The sequence below is a fragment of the Triticum dicoccoides genome, chromosome 2B (genome assembly GCF_002162155.2).
Source record: "Triticum dicoccoides isolate Atlit2015 ecotype Zavitan chromosome 2B, WEW_v2.0, whole genome shotgun sequence".
Lineage (NCBI taxonomy): Eukaryota > Viridiplantae > Streptophyta > Magnoliopsida > Poales > Poaceae > Triticum > Triticum dicoccoides.
Genome location: NC_041383.1, coordinates 483,474,181 through 483,491,688, shown reverse-complemented (window position 1 = coordinate 483,491,688; position 17,508 = coordinate 483,474,181). Strand labels below are relative to the sequence as shown.

The 17,508-nt window shown below is 39.5% G+C and overlaps 1 non-coding gene across 1 annotated transcript; it reads left to right on the top strand.

Moving 5' to 3' along the window:
• The first annotated feature begins 16,125 nt into the window (after nucleotides 1–16,125).
• Nucleotides 16,126–16,207, top strand: TRNAS-AGA. Its single transcript has one exon. It is a non-coding gene; the product is annotated as a tRNA-Ser (tRNA).
• Nucleotides 16,208–17,508: the final 1,301 nt, after the last annotated feature.

Sequence of the window (17,508 nt, the reverse complement as noted above, 5' to 3'; positions counted from 1 at the left end):
GTTGGGGGGTGAACTTTGCATATGTAAGGGTTTATAGGGAGACACTCTTCGAGTTCAATCCACAATGCATTCCATAGATAATCTGACTACTTTTTATGTTTTCATGAATCTCAGATTCTGAACAGCATCATAATGATTATGAGCTTGCGCGCATGAAAAAAATAAAGCAGAACAATGCCATGGCTGTCAAACTTGGCATTAAGGGACTGAAATCAAGTCTGGATGGAATGCAATGCAAACACTCTCCACCTACAGATTCATGCTCAGAATATGATCCTAACAGTGATTCTGAGCTAGAGGGAGACCTAAGTCAATGTAGCTCCCTAGTGGAGGAGTCATAGGAAGATGTCCTATCTTATTCACCCATCAAGGTGCTTGCTCTAACTTTCCAAGGTTACATTGGTCACACATATCTTGCAACTGATGCTTTGCATTGCTTCTACTTTGTTGAACTGCCATTAGCTTAGTTTACACATCGTGTATGTGAATACGCCCTGCCTATCCATTTTCAGTACATATTTCATCTGTCATCATACCATATTTATCCATTCAAATGTTGTTCTTGTGTATTAGACGTTCAAAAGGAAGAGGGCGATTGCTGATCGTGGAGGAGCACAAGCAAAGTATTTGGAAAAGGTAGTGGCACCTGATAAATCAAATAGCCCATTAGGTGTAGTTGCAATATCACCTGACCCACAAAACGCCCCAACTCTAGCAGACTCTAGCCCTACTACACTGGTCATTTCTGATGCCCCAACTCAGTAGACCCCAAATGCCGCAAACAGTATGATTATGCCAGTTGACATAGCACCAGCTCTACGATGCAAAACCCCCATTCCAGCAAAGAGTACACCAAATTCAGTTGCCAAATCCCTTTTAGAACCAGAGAGAGCCCCAATTGCAGCAAATAGGACCCATGTTCCATTTATTCCCAGTTTAGAAGACAAAGCTTATGTTGTTGTCAGGAACTTTGTGTGTATCTACCCTTCATGGAAAGATTATACCGCAGACACAGAACAATGTCCAGTCTTCCTCTGCAACTTACGCGTAAGTAATGTACTAATGTTATTCATGGTCATTACTGCATATATTTCTGCTGATAGAAGACACAAGATTTCATTCTTTTAAATAGGCGAGGAGCAAACTGGATTGTGAAGACGAGCAAGGGTTGGTTGCGCTTTTCAAGCACTCGTTGATGAAGTATCGTTCCTACCTGAGGCAAGCGCACTTCGATGGCAAGCCTCTGAATGAAATTTCTGTAAAGTCTCCGGTGCTACATTTATCCGACGGTGACTGCAATAATCTTATTACAGATTGGTCTCGGCTGCAGCGTAAGGTACTGTCTATGATATCACATCACAATTTGAACTACATTTCTGCATTTGCCTTAATGTCTCACTTGTACAAAAAATGTTAGCAGAAGAACATTCGTTCTCAAGGGACCACAGAATCTCGCAACTATACTACACACTGCATTGCTCTTGTGAGTACCTCTTGCCCTGTATGACCATACTTACTTTCATAGTTGCTTGATTATGTAGCATCACTGCACATGTTAGCCTTGTAATCGTCCATTTGGTGGACATTATAAGATCCGTATGGACTCTTACATAAATTTAGAATCAACCCAATGCTTTTGAATAGGTTTAGCTCTGCATTCCTCTTGTAAGGACTGAATGTGGTCTATCACTGTACTTACATTAACAACTACTCCCTCCGTCCCATAATATAAGAACGTTTTGTACAGTACACCAGTGTTCAAAACACTCTTGTATTATGGGAAGAGGGATTGGTTCATTGTGTAGCATTGTGCATCTTATCTCCCTCGCCCACCATTTACTAAAAAAGATCAGATCTATATTTAATCTTACCAACAAGTAGAATACACAGACAATGCCGGTGCAGAAGTGTAGCCCATTGCTCTTGTTAGTACATTTTGTCCTGTAACGCTTGTACTTCCAGGGATTGGTAGTTGATTATGTAGCATCAATCTGCATCTTATCTTCATTATCCTCTATCCCTTCCAATATTATCATATCTATAATTACTCTCTACAAAATGTAGAGTACAGACAATGCTTATGAAGAAGATTATGTGCTAAAATTCTTGAGTTACCCTTCCCTTGACATGGAGAAGGGCATCATAAAGCCGGTGTTATCTGTTAATGTAAGTCAGTCCTTCTAAAGCCTTTATCCTCAACTGTTGTTTAATTTGCTCATACTCCCTATCGTTTACTGCTGTTTAGTTTCCTATTTTTACCAAAATGCATGTTCGCAAGAACCGTAAGTTCTAAGTTTTACTTGTAAAACCAAATTTCTTATTCATAGCATGCACATTACTTAATACTCCCTATATGTATGCTTGTTTTTGTGGATCTATAATCCAGTGTGTGGTGAAGCAGCCCACGTTTGCACCTTGTCATCTCCCGTTTTATCTTACTGATGTGGCTGATGATACGAACAACATGCCATGCACATTAACCAAAATAGATACAATGATTTTCTTTGCCCTTCATCTATGCTTGTTATGTTGACATGGTAATCCAGTAGTGTGGTGAAGCTCCCCGCATTATGAACAATGCCAAATTATGCTATTGATATTTTGAACTTACTCTTTATTTTCTAATTTGAAATTGCATGGAATTGACAGCACAGTTATCATCTTTGTTTATACACGTGCAAAACATGTCATCTCTCTGCTTTGTTTCAGGGTGATATGCCTGATGGCATGCACAAGTCTGCTGAAGGCTGTGAGACAAACCCAACATATATTGCAGCAAAGAAGGCAAAACATCTTGAAGATAGCGAGACAACCCCAAAGTCTTGTCTTGATGCAGTGTTCAAGTTACTTGAGACTAGCAGTCAGACAAGCTCACAGAATTTGTTGTCTGAATCAGTTCGACTTCTTCAGTCCAAGTTCTAGCAGAAAGGCATTCTGCAACTCAACTTCGACTTGAAGTCCTATCTCTAAGAAAGATTGCGGAGAATACCAATGAGAACCTCATCGCTAAACAGCTACACCTGGAAGCTATGACTGACATGCTAGGTCGGTCTCACAGCCTTGCTCAGCAGCTTGCACAGCAGTTCCCCCGCAAGGCTAACCTTTCTTGAACTGTCTTGGAAGTGGTCTCGGTTCAGTATTATTTTGTTACGCTGCAATGGTGCCCAGTTTTTGTAATCTGCTTCTTCGTTGCGCTTTATGATCACTGGTGGCGAACTTTGATGCCCAGTGGATGTAATATACCTTAAATCCTTTATTGTACAGTGTAGGTTTATTCTTAGTTACTATGCCGTAATTTCTTTATTGTATAGAGTAGGTTTGTTCTTAATTCCTACTAGTTATTGCCATCATTCGCTATCTGAAAAAATTCAGATGTAGTCAACCGGGCCGAAACATTTGACTCTAACGGGCCTAGTTTTTAGCGGGCCACAATTGGGCTGGCCTGTGTATTTCTTGGGCCCAAATGATTGGGGCCTTCACACATTGCGCCAGGCCCACAACTTACACCGGCCTATATTTTAGTTGGGCCTTTTGTCGACCCAGTGCTTAGTTTGGCCCAGGTAGCGTTGGGCCATTAACAGGATGAATATTATACTGGCCTGTTACGGCCCAGATGAAACCACGGGCCTTTAGAAGGGCGAAATGCATGTTGGGCCTCAATTTTCACTAGTCGTCGATGGGCCTTCAGCAGGCTGAAATGTAGACCGGGCCTTTTTGGGCCCAGTTAGCTCATGGGCCGTTACCAGGCCGAAACATATCTCGAGCCTTAGTTGGCCCACTGATATCATGGGCATTTAAGAGGCCGAAAGCTTAGTACAGGCATCAATGGGCCGAATTACGTGACAGGCCTTTAACAGGCCCAAAGTCACGTTGGGCTTAACTGTTTCCATCTTTAGCATGGGCCGTTAGTGGGCCCGATGTCCCGTTAGACCATATATGGCCCATGGGCAGCATGGACCATTCCCAGGCCGAAAGTCACATCGGGCTGAAATGGGCCCATGTCTACATCGGGCCTCTAACAGGCCGAAAGTCACTGGGATGTTGTTGGGCCCAAATACTCAGCGAACAATTAACGGGCTAGATCTGGCTTCTGGCCTTAAATGGGCCAAATATTGAGCAAACAATTAACGGGCCAGATCTGGCTTCGGGCCGTAAATGGGCCCAAATATTGGGCGAACAATTAATGGGCCAGATCTGGCTTCGGGCCGTAAATGGGCCTTTATTAAGCAGGCCGTTATTGGGCTGGCCCACTAGTACCTGATTAAGTACTACGGGCCTTTGACTGGGCCGGCCTTTTTAACCTATATGGGCCTCTGTTGGGCCCAGCCACGTGTCAATGTATCATAGGCATGTCTCCTCCAATGGACGGGCGACATCTGGCCCACTGACGAGCTGACAGGTGTTCCCTCTGGCCAATCAGAATTTTACACGTGGAAATTTCCCATTGGTCCGGGCTGTTAACGGGTTATCGGATCCAAAACCCGACCCGATAGCTTAACGGCGTTCTGTTATGGTGGATGCCATGTGTCGGTCACCCTTGACGAAAGCACTTCTGTGACGCGTGATTTATCGTCGTGTAAGTGGATACTTCCGTGATGCTAATTTTGGTAATGTCATGGAACGCTTCTACGACAGCACAAGTATGACTATCTTAATTCTGTCATAAAATCATCATGGATGTATATGCATGACAAAAAATGCGACCTACTGTGACAAACACGTATCATCACGGAAGTGTATTTTTTGTAGTGAATGATACTGACCCCTAAAATGTGAAGGTAACACAGAAGAGTTCATCATGCCCTTTGTGAAGAATTAGCTGAAGAACTAGATCGTGAAGACTTAGTATTTTTATAATTCTTTTTATTCTACATTTAGTCATAGGACACTTTATACTGTTAAAGGGGAGGGATCCAGGTGATACAAAGATAGTATTTCCAAAGTTTGCTCAATCCAAACCTATTTCTCTGATTGAAGACTTTGAAAATCTCTTTTAACACATAGTTCTTTTCCTTAGTGCCCGAGATGATATTCTTCGGGACGCTTTAGTCGAAGTCATTATTGATGAATAAGAAAACCAACAGTTTGGTTCTCCTACCATGAGGAATTTGAGAGTTCAAATTTCCAACCATTGCCTTGCTGGCGACAGATGGTTGGCAGGCCTTTCTTGTACAACGGTCATGCTGACCCTTATGCTACGGCCTCGAGAAATAGCCACCCATTTCCACCATAAGTTGGACGGTTGCTTCGAGTGAAATTGAGACAAGTGTCGTCTAAGCAACCCATCCTCATCATGATTTTGAGTGAATCCTTTGTGAGAAAAAACCGAGTGCCTAATAGCCAATGTGATTGAGCATCACTCAAGAATATGTGTGAGCTCACTGAAGGACTTGTTACTCTTAAAGATTGTGATCTTCTAGACGGTTAGGCGTCGGTTCAGAGAATCCAAGATTAATTGTGGATTATCGGGCGAACAAGCCTATGAAGGTTTGGAGATCTACTTTGAAGATCTACCATGATTGATTGGGCGAGGTCTAAGTGATATTAGCTCAAATAGAACATGGTGAAGGCTTGTTCTTCTGAGTTAAACCTTGCGCCACCACCACCACCCCACACACACACACAAACAGACGTAGAGTTGTCACAACAACTTGAACTGGTGCACAAAATTATATGTCTTCACCGAGCCCCTAGTTCCATATTCTTCAATTATGTTTACCTTAAGTAATTTGTTTGTTCTAAAGAATTTGATCCTCCCTCTCTCTATGAAGACTCTCATTGAATACTTTGATGACTCGCTTCATTTTCTTATGCTCATCTTACATTCAGTGTTGTCATGATGAATTGTATTTGTTCTGTGTTAAGATAGTTTACACATTCAATTTCATCACTTACATGCCATCTACCATTCTAATGACTTTGATCGCATGCACTATTTAGTTTAATCTGCTTTATTCTATTCAGGTTAGATCGTTGTTCTTTGATGTCCACTACACAACCTTATTCTTGTAGACGTTGTTGGGCCTCCAAGCGCAGAGGTTTGTAGGACAGTAGCAAATTTCCCTCAAGTGGATGACCTAAGGTTTATCAATCCGCGGGAGGCATAGGATGAAGATGGTCTCTCTCGAACAACCCTGCAACCAAATAACAAAGAGTCTCTTGTGTCCCCAACACACCCAATACAATGGTAAATTGTATAGGTGCAGTAGTTCAGCGAAGAGATGGTGATACAAGTGCAATATGGATGGTAGATATAGGTTTTTGTAATATGAAAATATAAAAACAGCAAGGTAACTAATGATAAAAGTGAGCGTAAACGGTATTGCAATGCTAGGAAACAAGGCCTAGGGTTCATACTTTCACTAGTGCAAGTTCTCTCAACAATAATAACATAATTGGATCATATAACTATCCCTCAATATGCAACAAAGAGTCACTCCAAAGTCACTAATAGCGGAGAACAAATGAAGAGATTATGGTAGGGTACGAAACCACCTCAAAGTTATCCTTTTTGATCGATCTATTCAAGAGTCCGCAGTAAAATAACACGAAGCTATTCTTTCTGTTCGATCTATCATAGAGTTCGTACTAGAATAACACATTAAGACACAAATCAACCAAAACCCTAATGTCACCTAGATACTCCAATGTCACCTCAAGTATCCGTGGGCATGATTATATGATATGCATCACACAATCTTATATTCATCTATTCAACCAACACAAAGTACTTGAAAAAGTGCCCCAAAGTTTCTACCGGAGAGTCAACACGAAAACGTGTGCCAACCCCTATGCATAAGTTCATTGAACCCGCAAGTTCATCACCAAAACATACATCAAGTAGATCACGTGAATATCCTATTGTCACCACAGATAAGCACGGCAAGACATACATCAAGTGTTCTCAAATCCTTAAAGACTCAATCCGACAAGACAACTTCAAGGGCAAAACTCAATTCATCACAAGAGAGTAGAGGGGGAGAAACATCATAAGGTTCAACTATAATAGCAAAGCTCGCGATACGTCAAGATCGTATCACCTCAAGAACACGAGAGAGACAGAGAGAGAGATCAAACACATAGCTACTGGTACATACCCTCAGCCCCGAGGATGAACTACTCCTCCTCATCATGGAGAGAGCCGGGATGATGAAGATGGCCACCGGTGATGGATTCCCCCTTCGGCAGGGTGCCGGAACGGGCCCCCGAGAGGTTTTGGTGGCTACAGAGGCTTGCGGCGGCGGAACTCCCGATCTAGGTTATTTTATGGAGGTTTCAGTATTTATAGGAATTTTTGGCATCAGGAACAAGTCAGGGAGGTCTCCGGGCTGTCCACGAGACAGGGGGGCACGCCCAAGGGGGGTGGGCGCGCCCCCCACCCTCGTGGGCAGTCCGGGACTGTTCTGGCCCAACTCTTTCACTCCAGGGGCTTCTTTTGGTCCATAAAAAATCATCAAAAATTGGCACGTCAATTGGACTCAGTTTGGTATTCCTTTTCTGTAAACCTCAAAAGAAGGAGAAAACAGAAACTGGCACTAGGCTCTAGGTTAATAGGTTAGTCCGAAAAATCATATAAAATAGCATATAAATGCATATAAAACATCCTAGATGGATAATATAATAGCATGGAACGATCCAAAATTATAGATACGTTGGAGACTTATCAAGCATCCCCAAGCTTAATTCCTGCTCGTCCTCGAGTAGGTAAATGATAAAAACAAAAAATTTGATGTGGAATGCTACCTAACACATTTATCAATGTAATCTTGTCTAATGTGGCAAGAATATTCAGATCCATAAGATTCAAAACAAAAGTTTAATATTGACATAAAAACGATAATACTTCAAGCATACTAGCTAAGCAATCATGTCTTCTCGAAATAACATGGCCAAAGAAAGTTATCCCTACAAAATCATAGTAGTCTGGCTATGCTCTATCTTCATCACACAAAATATTGAAATCATGCACAACCCCGGTTTTAGCCAAGCAATTGTTTCATACTGCAGTATTCTCAAACTTTTTCAATCTTCACGCAATACATGAGCGTGAGCCATGGACATAGCACTATAGGTGAAATAGGATGGTGGTTGTTGGAGAAGACAAAAAAGGAGAAGATAGTCTTACATCAACTAGGCGTATCAACGGGCTATGGAGATGCCCATTAATAGATATCAATGTGAGTGAGTAGGGATTGCCATGCAACGGATGCACTAGAGCTATAAGTGTATGAAAGCTCTTCAAAAGAAACTAAGTGGGTGTGCATCCAACTTGCTTGCTCACGAAGACCTAGGACAATTTGAGGAAGCCCATCATTGGAATATACAAGCCAAGTTCTATAATGAAAAATACCCACTAGTATATGAAGGTGACAACATAGGAGACTCTCTATCATGAAGATCATGGTGCTACTTTGAAGCAAAAGTGTGGTAAAAGGATAGTAACATTGTCCCTTCTCTCTTTTTCTCTCATTTTTTTAATTTTTTTGGTGGGCTTCTTTGGCCTCTTTTTTGGGGGGGGGGCTTCTTTGGCCTCTTTTATTTTTTATGAAGTTCGGAGACTCATCCCAACTTGTGAGGGAATCATTGCTTCCATCATCCTTTCCTCACATGAGACAATGCTCTAATAATGAAGATCATCACACTTTTATTTACTTACAACTCAAGAATTACAACTCGATACTTAGAACAAAATATGACTCTATATGAATGCCTCCGGTGGTGTACCGGGATATACAATGAATCAAGAGTGACATGTATGAAAGAATTATGAACGGTGGCTTTGCCACAAATACTATGTCAACTACATGATCATGCAAAGCAATATGACAATGACGAAACATGTCATAGTAAACGGAATAGTGGAAAGTTGCATGGCAATATATCTCGGAATGGCTATTGAAATGCCATAATAGGTAGGTATGGTGGCTGTTTTGAGGAGGGTAATGGTGGGTGTATGGTTTCGGCAAAAATTGTGCGACACAAGAGAGGCTAGCAATGGTGCAAGGGTGAGAGTGCGTATAATCCATGGACTCAACATTAGTCATAAAGAACTCACATAATTATTGCAAAATTTTACAAGTCATCAAAACAAAGTACTACACGCATGCTCCTAGGGGAAGGGTTGGTAGGAGTTAACCATCGCGCGATCCCGACCTCCACTCATAATGAAGACAATCAATAAATAAATCATGCTCCGACTTCATCACATAACGGTTCACCATACGTGCATGCTATGGGAATCACAAACTTTAACACAAGTATCTCTCAAATTCACAACTACTCACTAGCATGCCTCTAATATCACCATCCTCATGTCTCAAAACAATCATAAAGAATCAAACTTCTCATAGTATTCAATGCACTTTATATGAAAGTTTTCATTATATCCTTATTGGATGCCCATCATATTAGGACTAAATTCATAACCTAAGCAAATTACCATGCTGTTATAAAAGACTCTCAAAATAATATAAGTGAAGCATTAGAGTTCATCTATTTCTTCAAAATAAAACCACCGCCGTTCTATAAAAAGATATAAGTGAAGCACTAGAGCAAATGACAAACTACTCTGAAAGATATAAGTGAATATCAATGAGTAGTCGAATAATTATGTAATTATGTGGAGACCCTCTAACATTTAAGAATTTCAGATCTTGGGATATTATTCAAACAACAAGCAAAACAAAAGAAATAAAATGACGCTCCAAGCAAAACACATATCATGTGGTGAATAAAAATATAGCTCCAAGTAAAGTTACCGATGAACGAAGATGAAAGAGGGGATTCCATCCGGGGCATCCCCAAGCTTAGGCTCTTGCCACTCCTTATTCCATAGTCCATCGAATCTTTACCCAAAACTTGAAAACTTCACAACACGAAACTCAACAGCAAACTCGTAAGCTCCGTTAGTAAAAGAAAATAAAGCACCACTTAGGTACTGTTGTGAACTCATTATAAATTCATATTGGTGTAATATCTACTGTATTCCAACTTCTCTATGGTTCATACCCTCCGATACTACTCATATATTCATCAAAATAAGTAAACAACACATAGAAAATATAATCTGTCAAAAACAGAACAGTCTGCAGTAATCTGTATCATTCAAATACTTCTGTAACTCCAAAAATTCTGAAATAAATTGGTGGACCTGAGGAATTTGTCTATTAATCATATTCAAAAATAATCAACCTAAAAGCACTCTCCAGTAAAAAATGGCAGCTAATCTCGTGAGTGCAAAAGTTTCTGTTTTTTACAGCAAGATCGCATAGACTTCACCTAAGTCTTCCCAAAGGTTCTACTTGGCACAAACACTAATTAAAACATAAAACCACATCTAAACAGAGGTTAGATGAATTATTTATTACTAAACAGTAGAAAAAAGCAAAGAACAAAAATAAAATTGGGTTGCCTCCCAACAAGCGCTAACGTTTAACGCCCCTAGCTAGGCATGATGATTTCAATGATGCTCACATAAAAGATAAGAATTGAAACATAAAGAGAGCATCATGAAGAATATGAATAGCACATTTAAGTCTAACCCACTTCCTATGCATAGGGAATTTGTGAGCAAACAATTTATGGGAACAATAATCAACTAGCATAGGAAGGCTAAACAAGCATAACTTTAAAACTTTAAGCACATACAGAGGAAACTTGATATTATTGCAATTCCTACAAGCATATATTCCTCCCTCATAATAATTTTCAGTAGCATCATGAATGAATTCAACAATATAACCATCACATAAAGCATTCTTTTCATGATCTATAGGCATAGAAAATTTACTACTCTCCACATAAGCAAAATTCTTCTCATTCGGAATAGTGGGAGCAAACTCAACAAAATAACTATCATGTGAGGCATAATCCAATTGAAAATTAAAATCATGATGACAAGTTTCATGGTTATCTTTATTCTTTATAGCATACGTGTTATCACAATAATCATCATAAATAGGAGGCATGCTTTCATCATAATAAATTTGCTCATCAAAACTTGGGGGACTAAACATATCATCTTCATCAAACATAGCATCCCCAAGCTTGTGGATTTGCATATCATTAGCATCATGGGTATTCAAAGAATTCATACTAACAACAGTACAATCATGCTCATAATTCACATATTTTATGCCAAGCATTCTATGTATTTCTTCTTCTAGGACTTGAGCACAATTTTCCTTCCCATCATTTTCACGAAAGACATTAAAAAGATGAAGCATATGAGGCAACCTTAATTCCATTTTTTGTAGTTTTCTTTTATGGACTAAACTAGCAATAAAACAAGAAACTAAAAGATTCGATTGTAAGATCTAAAGATATACCTTCAAGCACTCACCTCCCCGGCAACGGCGCCAGAAACTGCTTGATGTCTACTACACAACCTTCTTCTTGTAGACGTTGTTGGGCCTCCAAGTGCAGATGTTTGTAGGACAGTAGCAAATTTCCCTCAAGTGGATGACCTAAGGTTTATCAATCTGTGGGAGGCGTAGGATGAAGATGGTCTCTCTCAAACAACCCTTCAACCAAATAACAAAGAGTCTCTTGTGTCCCAAACACACCCAATACAATGGTAAATTGTATAGGTGCACTAGTTCGGCGAAGAGATGGTGATACAAGTGCAATATGGATGGTAGGTATAGGTTTTTGTAATCTGAAAATATAAAAACAGTGGTAACTAATGATAAAAGTCAGTGTAAACGGTATTGCAATGCTAGGAAACAAGGCCTAGGGTTCATACTTTCACTAGTGCAAGTTCTCTCAACAATAATAACATAATTGGATCATATAACTATCCCTAAACATGCAACAAAGAGTCACTCCAAAGTCACTAAAAATGGAGAACAAACGAAGAGATTATGGTAGGGTACGAAACCACCTCAAAGTTATCCTTTCTGATCAATCTATTCAATAGTCCGTAGTAAAATAACATGAAGCTATTCTTTTTGTTCGATCTATCATAGAGTTCGTACTAGAATAACACCTTAAAACCCAAATCAACCAAAACCCTAATGTCACCTAGATACTCTAATGTCACCTCAAGTATCCGTGGGCATGATTATACAATATGCATCACACAATCTCAGATTCATCTATTCAACCAACACAAAGTACTTCAAAGAGTGCCCCAAAGTTTCTACTGGGGAGTCAAGACGAAAACGTGTGCCAACCCCTATGTATAAGTTCATTGAACCCGCAAGTTGATCACCAAAACATACATCAAGTAGATCACGTGAATATCCCATTGTCATCACAGATAAGCACGACAAGACATACATCAAGTGTTCTCAAATCCTTAAAGACTCAATCCGACAAGACAACTTCAAGGGGAAAACTCAATTCATCACAAGAGAGTAGAGGGGGAGAAACATCATAAGATCCAACTATAATAGCAAAGATCGCGATACGTCAAGATCGGATCACCTCAAGAACACGAGAGAGAGAGAGAGAGAGAGAGAGAGAGAGAGAGATCAAACACACAGCTACGGGTACATACCCTCAGCCCCGAGGGTGAACTACTCCCTCCTCGTCATGGAGAGCGTCAGGATGATGGAGATGGCCACCAGTGATGGATTCCCCCTCCGGAAGAGTGCCGGAACAGGCTCCCGAGAGGTTTTTGGTAGCTACAGAGGCTTGCGGTGGCGGAACTCCGGATCTAGGTTATTTTCTGGAGGTTTCAGTATTTATAGGAATTTTTGGCGTCGAGAACAAGTCAGGGAGGTCTCCGGGCTGTCCACGAGACACGGGGGTGCGCCCAGGGGGGTGGGCGCGCCCCCACCCTCGTGGGCAGCCCGGGACTCTTCTGGCCCAACTCTTTCACTCTAGGGGCTTCTTTTGGTCCATCAAAAATTGGCACGTCAATTGGACTCCGTTTGGTATTCCTTTTCTGTAAAACTCAAAAACAAAGAGAAAACAGAAACTGGCACTGGGCTCTAAGTTAATAGGTTAGTCCAAAAAATCATATAAAATAGCATATAAATGCATATAAAACATCCTAGATGGATAATATAATAGCATGAAACAATAAAAAATATAGATACATTGGAGATGTATGATTCTTCGAAGAACTGGTTTTCTGAAGAATTTCTTAAGATCTCTCATTCACTACCTCTAGTCGATTAATCATTCTTACAATTGGCATCAGAGCAAGATGGTCCATTGTTCTGTGTGTTTTGCTTTAACCACTTGAAGTTTTAGTTATGTCGACTAAAGAAAATTTCAATACTTCCGCCAAGCGCCCAATCTTGATGGCCCAAACTACCTGTATTGGAAGAATAAATGTGAATGCACCTTAATGATGTCAGTGAAGAACTCTGTAGAGTGATTGTAGAAGGTTAAGTGATTCTTGGACCATCCAACGTTACTCACGACGACAAATGAAATAGACAACATGATGCTCAAGCTAAGGACCTCATATGTGATTGCCTCATCAAAGGTAGTATAGTCACATCAGCTCTATGAAGATTGTCAAGAAAATATGAGATTGGCTATAAACATCAATGAAGGTATCTCAACAGGGTTGATAAGGTCATGTTCTTTTATGTGCCCCGTGTTCAATTAAAGGTAAAATAAATGGCACAACAAGAAATTCATAGCATGTATAGTAAACTCCCGACTCTACAAAATGTGTGTCCTTGAAAGTTAACCACATATAGACCACTATAATATTTGTGATGTTTTTTAAAAAGGAATATTGTACTATTTTACAACAAAAGATACTAGATTTGGATGGCATGGTTCTGTTACAAATAGCAAGGAAACATGGACAATCAAGACCATGGTATTTCTTTCCTTTTTAACACAGCACAGACGCATATGCTCATACAAATGCATATACACTCACCCCTATGAATGCACACACGCACACCCTACCCCTACGAGCACCTTCGAGAGACTAAGTCGGCACATTATCTTGAGATTGATGAAGTCATCATAGGCGTCTTCATAATCGACAGGAATGTCTTCTCCCACTGAACGCGCATCGCCAAAAGGCCTGAAATAAATTCAGGAAAATCTGAGCACCAGTTTCAAGTCTAGGATTTGAACTCTGATGGGTTGAGGATACTACTATCCTACTAACCATCCAACCATAGGTTAGTTCGCAAGACCTTGCTATTTCATAAGTACTACTAGATACTTATTCCTTTTTTCAAATAGAGAGGACAAGATACATGGTCATACTGTAATTTCTATTAGTCTTCAAAGATGTGAATTGGGCCCTCGTCTAGATCTAGCAAAGACATCATACATGTGTTGCATTTAGAGCAAAATTTTACTTCGACTGGGGATAGAAATATGAAACCTTTAGTCATATAACCAAATTAGCTTATGCCTTAATCAATCTACTTTGGAAACTATTTGCTTTGTGAATTAAAAATATATGAAATTAAATATTGATATTCATGCATTTAGATTGTCTATTGGTCAGTTGAGCAAGCACTAATCAAAATGAGGGGAGGGGGCTGAAGCGTTCCAACAGCTAAATAATTTGTTCATGGTAGGGAGCTACAATAGTGATCGATTTGCACAGGAAGAAGATGGAGATCTGTGTCTAGCTTCTCCTTCATATCCGAAGACGTGGAAGACCTAGCTGATAAGCTTCTTGATGGGCACGCTGCCATGGGAGTTTGCGCTCCGAATGGCTAGAGCTGAGCTAACGTTAATTGGTCGTGGGGAGTAGTGCATGATACGTCCAGTGAAGAAACTTGGTTTAAATAAATGGATGTGACTTTGGGTTCGTACTATCCATGTGTTATAGTTAAATTTCTAAATCACAAGTCATCGTCGGAACGATATGCATAACATGGAAAAATGGGGAAAGTCTAAGGGAATTGCCATTTTGTTACTCAGACATTATATAGGACAAATGTTTCCTACAAGCAGTGGTAGTTACCACCACTTGCGTTTTGTATGTTGTATGTAGTATCTATCAAAATTGAGAGTATGTACGTGTAGTATGTAGTATATAACAATGATTAGGTAGTATATATACTAATTTTTAGGTAGTATATACCATGTTTTAAGTATGCTTTTTTTTACGTACAAATATGTACGTATTTCACAAATATAACAAAAACTATGGGTTCATATATAATTTTTTTATGTAACTTGCTTTGAAATATCTTAGATATAGTATATAAATATATTTAAAATGATAAAATAGTATATATATTACCACATGGTAGTATGAGACATATGAGGTAACTACCACCGGGTGGTAGGATGGATTTTCCCTATATATATATATGTGTGTGTGTGTGTGTAGACACACACACACACACCATATTACTTTCTCTGCGTTTCTTGTGGACACAAAAGCGTTATCTTTGTTGACATCGAAGAATAAGGAGACAAATATTGTCATTGCACTACATGCATCTTGTGAATAAGAATTTTAATATGTCGCTATCTCTCAAGATTGGCTAGAAGCATTTCATTTGTAACTCAGAGGTACAATGTACTACTCTTGAAGTGGTGACAATGCTAGAGCAAAGGGGTAAAGAGAATGGAAGTCAAGAGGTAGGAGGGCCCGGATGAAATATGTTACTTTGTTTTCATACAAGGATATGGTGGTTAAGGAAACATGACGATTGCCAAGGACGAAAGAAGTGGGAGAAAACCGATCCCTATATTAATTGAAACCACATGCCACCATAAACGACATACATTTGGGTCTATATTTTTTATTTCGTAGCAGCACATAGGCATTCAACTAGGCTTTACTAAACTGGCCGCTTGCTTTTATAAGTAGTGTTGTTGTCTTTTACCGTAACAAACAAAGAAGCATACATTGAGATGTCTTGAATCATCATATATTTTCTTGTTAATATGAGTACTAATTGATAGACTAGGGAAAATTGATTTATTAAATACTCCCTCCGTCCCAAAATACTTGTCGGAAAAATGGATAAAAATAGATGTATCTGCAACTAAAATACATCTAGATACATCCATTTGTCCGACAAGTATTTCCGGACGGAGGGAGTAATATGTTTTGCTGTCATAATGCTGACCGCGAAGTACGAAACACGACAGTCACGTTTAGCGCTGCGGATTGTGGAGATCATAGGCCTGACAATAACGCCATATATACTAAGCTGGGCGCAGTTCCAAACACAAGCGGTGGACGTGCCAGAGTGGTTATTGGGTATGACTAGAAATCATATGGGCTTTGCCCGCGTAGGTTCGAATCCTACCGTCCACGCCTTTTATTATGCATATAAATGCCTCAGTTTCGTAGCAGATCACGCTGACCCAAGCTAGTGGAATATATTTTTTGTAATTTATCGTGTACATCTGGATATTTTCGCAAATTATATTTTACTATCTGCCAAGCTTTAAATCATGTTTTGCAATTCATCTGTGCTTTTGGATATTTTATTTAGCACTCTCTCCATTCCTACATATAGGTCTTTCTAGAGATTCAAATGGATTATCACATACGGATGTATATAGACATATTTTAGAGTAAAGATTCACTCATTTTGCTCTGTATGTAGTCATTTGTTGAAATATCTAGAAAGACAAATATTTAGAAACGAAGGAAGTATATTATATTGATCTGCCAAGCTTTACTAATTATTTGTACGAAATTCAACCAGATAAATTACTTCTTTTAAATTCCGGAGGAGTGGCGACAATATACTTAGATGGCCATCGAGGACCATATATGATTTGGGCGGAGTTGAACAAATATTAAAACAAAGAACAATTAGTGTTTTTTTCTTTTCAATAGAATTGAACAATTAGTTACTCTCTCTGTTTCTAAACATAAGTTTTCTTAGAGATTTAATACGAACTACATACGGATGTATATAGACTTTAGAAAGTAGATTCACTCATTTTGCTCCGTATATAGTCCATATTAATTTTTTTGAAAAGACTTATATTTAAAAACGGAGGAGGTAGTATTTATGTACAAACAAACTGAGTTCTTGTTTTTGGAAATATCATGGAATCCGATAATTAACTACTTCTGGCTTGCAATAATTGATTACTTTGTTTACAGTGAATAAACTATTAACGCAAAAAGTATAACGGATGAGTGTTCTAAGAAAGATATTTATATCCTTTTTTTCTATAATATGCATAAGCATGCGTATCATATATCATTTTAGCAATATTACCATGGAATAAAACTATGTTTTATCAGGCAAAAATAAAGAAGAAGCCGCAAAGAAGCCGGATACAATGCTTTTCGGCCATTACCACGCCAATCACAGGGATTAGCATCCACATCCACCGAACATACCCACCACGTGAACTACGATACATGCTACACCTATGTCAACCTCATGCCAAAGGCAATGAGCGAGGCAAGCCACATAGCAACTGAGTCGCATCACAACCGACGCTGGAGACCTCTACAACAAGGCCAAGACTCGATGACAACACATACCAACTTACCCCACCCTTTGCGCCAAGAAGAAGTCGACAAGTGGACGACAGGGCCTAGGAAGACCTAAAGACGATGTCGTCGGGAGGGCGCCGACGATGGTGTACATT